Here is a 6,000-nt window from a genome sequence, read left to right on the forward strand (position 1 = left end):
GAAGGCCGCAGCCCCGAGCCTGGGGCCGCACCCCTGTGCTGTTCTGTGACCAATTTGGGGGGCTGTGGCAGAATATTCTCAGGTTTGCCCCCGGGGGGTGGTGGGAGGAAGGGGTCCCCAGTGCAGGCGGGTTCCCGCGCACAGGGCGCCCGCCCCCCACCCCCACCCCCACCCCAGCACGGCGCACGCACCCGCACCCGCACTTTGCCCTCCGCGGTCCGGGACCCGGCTGCGGCGCCCGGATGGAGCCACACTACGAGTGTAGACGCACTACAGTGTTTTGGGGGGCTGTGGGGCTCGCGTGCTGCTCGTTTGCACGAAGCAGTGGACCCGCAGCCCCCAGGGGGAGCCCCCCGCCCCTGCCAGCAGATGCAAAGGAAAGGCGGGGAACATGAAAGCGACCCTCGGGGCCAGCGTTGACACCCCCGCCCCCCGCCCCGAGGCCCTCCACCCCCAGCTTCCCCGGGGTCCCTTGGAAGGCCCCCAACTGTGCCATGTGTCCCCCTGGGGAGCCCGCGTGCCACTCGCCAAAGCACCCGCCGCTGGGGACACCGGGTGGCAGCGCCCCCGGGTCCCGCAGCGTCGGCGCCCGCGCGTGGGGGTGGGGCGCCCGCAGTATTAACTTCCCAGGAGCGTGTGCCAAGGCCCGGCCCGCCAGCCCCCGTGCCCGCCAGGCGCCCGTGCCAGTGCCCCTCGGGGTCCCCCGAGTCCGAGTCGGCGTGGGGGGGGGCTTGCCCCCCGCAACCCCACCCCCCAACCGCATGCACGAAATTCCATTTTTCACCCAAAGCGGGGGGGAGTGTCACCTCCCCCCCACCTGCACCCCAGTGTCATTGCGCCCCTGCCCGGGGCTCTGCGTAGTGCCAAGGCCGCCCCACCCTTCCGCCCTGCTTGGCAGGGAGTGGGCGGGGCGCCGGCAGGCCCCGCCCCTTGTACCATGCCGCGGCGCGTGAGGCTCCAGACTATTTCATGGTCCTTCAAGTATTTAAAAGAAGACTCTTCTATAAAAGGAAAATGCTCTTTTTAAATCTTTTGTCCTTTGAAATGCATGTCTGGTCAGGCGCGCGTGATGGCGGGGCCGAGGCCGCCCCTGGAGGCCCAGCTGCGTCCCCCTCCGCGCCCGTCGGGGCCCTGACCCCTTAATCCAGAGACACCCTAAGAAATCAATTTTTTCATATATTTCTCCTGAAATGAATTGTTTTAAATTGGAATAAATTTCGTTCCTAAAGCCTGTTCTGGCTTATTCCCTGGGCGGGCACAGGGGGCGTGGGGGGGGTGGGGATCAGAGTGAGCCGGGGTGGGGGTCGCCCTGTGGCTGGTGGGGACCCCAGCACCACCCGCCCAGGGCTGTGGCCCCCAGGGACCTGCCCCGAGTGGCCTCACCTGGGCCTGGTTTCGAGTGCCGGCGGGAATGTTCTGGGCGGGAAGGGGGCGTGGAGGGGAACACCCCGATTCTGGGGCCAGCGCCCCGGTCCCCAAGCAGCGTCCTTCGTCCTTCTCCTTGACCCCGGACAACACAAAACTGGCCCTCCCAACCCGATCCAAGCTTCCAGAAACTTCTCTTCCTGCCTCCAGAACTGGGCCCTCCTCAGCCCACCCCCCCGCAGCGTACCTCCCCTCCTGGGCACCCAGGATATGTCCTTGTGTGTCTGCTTCCTGTCCCCCCAATCAGCCCCCCACCCGCCCCTGTGACCTGGTTGGGCCGAGACCAGCCCGTGCCCCTTCCATGCGGTCTTTGGGGCCACACCTGGCAGTGCCGGGGGCTGACTCCTGGTCGCTGAGGGTGCTGGGGATCGAACCCGGGTTGGCCACAACACGGCCAGTGTCTTCCTGCTGTCCTATGGCTCCAGCCCGGCACCCACCTTTTGCCCCTGCTGAATTATACTGCACAGCCCCCATTTCAGCGTCCCGTGGGGGCTTCCCGCTTCCCTGCCCACCTGCCCTGGCCAAGGCCTGGGGAGCTTTGTCCACGGGGGCTGGGCGGTGGGGCAGGCTGCTAGGGTCTTATGCCCAGAGCCCCGACTTGGGGGTAGACCTCCAGCAGGAGAGAGGAGCTGGGTCGAGGGCAGGTGACAAGGCAGGGAAGGGGGGAGGTGGGGCGCAGAGCATGAGCTCACGCGCGCCCTCTGGTGGCCGCCCACAGCGGCCGCGCCTGGGCACGCCTGGACTTGGGGACCCGCGCGCTGCGAGCAATGATGGAGACGACTGGGTGGCAGGAGCCGGGGCAGCTGGGTGCAGCCCCGCACAGGTGCAGGCCGGTGGACCCTGGGCCCAGGAGTCTGAGACGGAACTGGACCGGGTGTGGCGGGCCGGACCCAGCTTCCCCCCCCACGCCCCGTCCCTCTCCCCGCACGCCTGGATGTCGTGCCGCTCGCGGCCGGCAGGTGGCGCCTTTCGCCCGTGCTTCCCGCCCAGGTGCGCTCTGGCCAATGCATATGGGTGGGATCTGAACCTGGTCAGCACACACAGGTTAGTGGAATTGTCCTGCGGTCAGGAAGGCGCGTCCCGAACCTGGACACCAACCCGGAACACACCGGTCACGTCATGTAACCACAGGGTCGCCCTCTCTGCCGCCCACCCACCCCTTTGAAACTCAGAATGGGGGGATGCAGTGTAGGGCAGCGGGGAGGTCGTTTGCCTTAAGTGCAGCTGACCCAGGTTCAAGCCCCGGCACCCCACACCCCACAGAGTCCCCCCGAGTCTCGTCTGGAGTGATCCCTGAGCACAGGGGCAGGAGTCAACCTGAGTCCTGCCAGGTGTAGGCCCCCCAAGAAAACAAAAGCTATTTTGCTTAATTTTTTTGTTGTTGCTTTTTTGGGGGTCACACCCAGCAATGCACAGGGGTTACTCCTGGCTCTGCATCTCAGGAATTACTCCTGACAATGCTCAGGGGACCATATGGGATGCTGGGAATCGAACCGGGTTGGCTGTGTGCAAGGCAAACACGCTTCCCACTGTGCTATCGATCCATCCCTACTTTGCTTAATTTTTTTTTTAAAAAAAGGTATGCGGAGGGATGGTATAGTGGTAAGAACCGGGCCAGGAGGGGCCTCTGAGCACAGAGTCAGGAGTGAGCCCTGAGCACAGAGCCAGGAGCCAGTCCTGAGCACAGAGCCAGGAATCAGCCCTGAGGACACAAAGCTAGGTGTGATCCCTGAGCACAGAGGCAGGAGTCAGCCCTGAGCACAGAGCCAGGAGTCACCACCGAGCACTGTCGGTGTGGCCCCCACAAGCAGCGGTCTGTTTCCCAAAGGTCCTAAAGGGATGTTAAAGCAAGGGTGGAGGCACAGGGCAGGTCCAGGTCCCTCTGGGTTGGGGTGGGGTGGCAAGTCCCCGGCGCCACTGACCAGCCTGCAGCCCCTCAGGTCGCGGCAGCTGCAGCAACAAGGAAGACGTGAGAACTTTCGAGAGAGCAGGAAGGGCCAGGGAGGATGCCGGAGCCCCAGCACTGTTTGCCTAGCGGCGAGTGACCCCCCAGGGCCAAGGAACCCGGGGCTCAGCTGGGTGTGGTTCCCCCCCCAAAAAAAAGATCAATAATAGGGCAAGGAGGGCTGCCTGGGTTCCCTCTGGTTCCCACAGGAGGGGCCCTGAGCGCAGAGTCAGGAATAAGCCCCGAGCACTGCCGAGCACTGCCGGGTGTGGCCCAAAAACCAACAAGAGAAGAAAAAAAGAAAGAAATTAAAGAAGGTCCGGCAGCAGAGGGAGGGGTTAAGGGGCTGGCCCCTGGCGCCGCCCACTCGGGTTTGACCCTGAGAGCATCGCCAGAGGGCGCTCCTGAGCACAGAGCCCGAGTAGTGGCCAAGTGTCCCGTGGCCCCAAGCCAACCCCCCCAACCCCCGAAACTAGAGGTCTGGCTTGGTTTAGTTGTTTTTTTTTTGGTTGGTTGGTTTTGGTTTTGGGGCCCCAGCTGGTGTTGCCTAGGGCTCGACTCCTGTCCCCGCACTCAGGATCACTCCTGGCGGTGCTCAGGGGACCCTGTGGCTTGTAGGGGATCGAATCTGGGTCGGCCGTGTGCAAGGCCAGCGCCCTCCCCACTGGACTATCGCGCTGGCCCCAGATTTGCTTTGAACAGGGATTAGCAGGGGCCACCAGGCCCCCACCTGGGGTTCCCTGTGGGGTGTGTGTGATATTAATGGTGGGGATCGAACCCGGGGCCTTGCACACAGCATATACCCGCCTGTTGAGGGATGGCCCACCGGTGCCCCCGAGTTTTCAGGCTGTTCCATTTGGTGGTAGAGAAACCCCAGGGAGAGGGTCATTTTTAAATAGCTTTTTAAAGGGGCCTGAGCGATAGCACAGCGGGTAGGGCATTTGCCTTGCACGCGGCCGACCCGGGTTCGATCCCCGGCATCCCATATGGTCCCCCAAGCACTGCCAGGAGTAATTCCTGAGTGCAAAGCCAGGAGTAACCCCTGAGCATCGCTGGGTGTGACCCAAAAAGAAAAAAAAATAGCTTTTTAAAGCTATGTCCCTGTGAGACAGACCCTTACAATGCTGTTCATGATTGGAGTTTAGTGAAACAGTGTTCCAACACCCATCCCTCCACCAGTGACAGTTCCCAGCACCAGTGTCCCCAGGTCCCCTCCTGTCACCCCCAACCCCTCCTGCCTGCCTCAATGACAGCCACTTTTCTTCTCTCTCCATCCCTCTCTCCCTCTCTCTCTCTCCCTCCCCCCTCCCTCCCTCCCTCCTTCCCTCTCTGTCTCTCTCTCTCTCCCTCCCACCCCCCCTTTTTCCTCCTCCCCCCCTTTGGGCATTGTGGTTTGCAATATTGATGCAGAAAGGTTATCAGGAATATTCCTTCCCTACTTTTAACCCCCAGATCATCTTCTTTTTTTTTTTTCTTTTTGCTTTTTGGGCCACACCCGGAGATGCTCAGGGATTACTCCTGGCTCTGCACTCAGGAATCACTCCTGGCGGTGCTCAGGGGACCTCATGGGATGCTGGGAATCGAAACACCCTTCCCGCTGTGCTATCGCTCCAGCCCCAGCCCTCATCTCTTGTCCAGCGCAATCACCCCCAGCTGCTATTGTCACGCTGGTCTCTTCTCTGTCTTACCTACCTTCAGTGCCCCCCACACACACTTACGGTTAGGTCCAACCCTTGGCCAGTGGGCGAGGGTCACTGTACCTGAGGACGGGCAGTGTGTCCCCCCCCACACCGTCCACGTGACCCCACACACGCAGCAGAAGGGAGTGTGGGGAAGCAGGGGGAGGGGAGTGAGGGGAGACTGAGCCCCTCACACACCTGGGATGCAGGAAGTGCACGAGAGGCTTGGGGACCCCAAAGGCAGCGGCTCCTCAGCCCCCCCGGGAAGAGTGCTGGTGTCTGGTGGAGTCCGAGCACTGAGAACAGAGCCGGCTGGAGCACAGGTTGGCCTCCAGGATTCCGGGCGCCCATCCCCAGCACCCCAAGGTCCCCGGGGCCACGGGGAGTGAGTCCTGAAGGAGTAGGATTTGGGCCAAACTTAAAAAAATAAAAGAAACTGGAACAAGCATCACTGGGTATGGGCCAAAATCCCAAACAAAGACTGGAAACGGGTAGAAAGCCACTTCCCAAGGTGGAGTTAGGACACTTCCGGCTGACCCCACCGCGTGGACCATACTGCCCCCCTCCAACTGATTAGATGAGGCCCACCCACGTCAACCTAGTTTTCTGCTTTCCTCGATAGACCAATTCAAAATATGCCCCTGGTCTGAGCACCCTGGCAACTGGAGAGCATCCTGCTGAGTGGCCGGGTCAGAGGGGGGACAGGTGTAGACTGGTCGCACTCATTTGTGGGGTATATTCAAAAACAATAGTACGAGAGTAATATCCATGAACAGTAGGGACAAGGGCCCGGAGCACTGGCCTACGGCGGGGAGCCTGTCCAGCTGGGACAGACGAGGGACCACGGTGACAATAATAGAAATGATCACTCTGGACAAGAACGGAGCCATGGCACAGCAGGGAGGGTGTTTGCCTTGCATGCGGCCGACCCGGGTTCGATTCCCAGCATCC

Source organism: Sorex araneus, chromosome 2, assembly GCF_027595985.1.
Source record: "Sorex araneus isolate mSorAra2 chromosome 2, mSorAra2.pri, whole genome shotgun sequence".
Classification (NCBI taxonomy): Eukaryota; Metazoa; Chordata; class Mammalia; order Eulipotyphla; family Soricidae; genus Sorex; species Sorex araneus.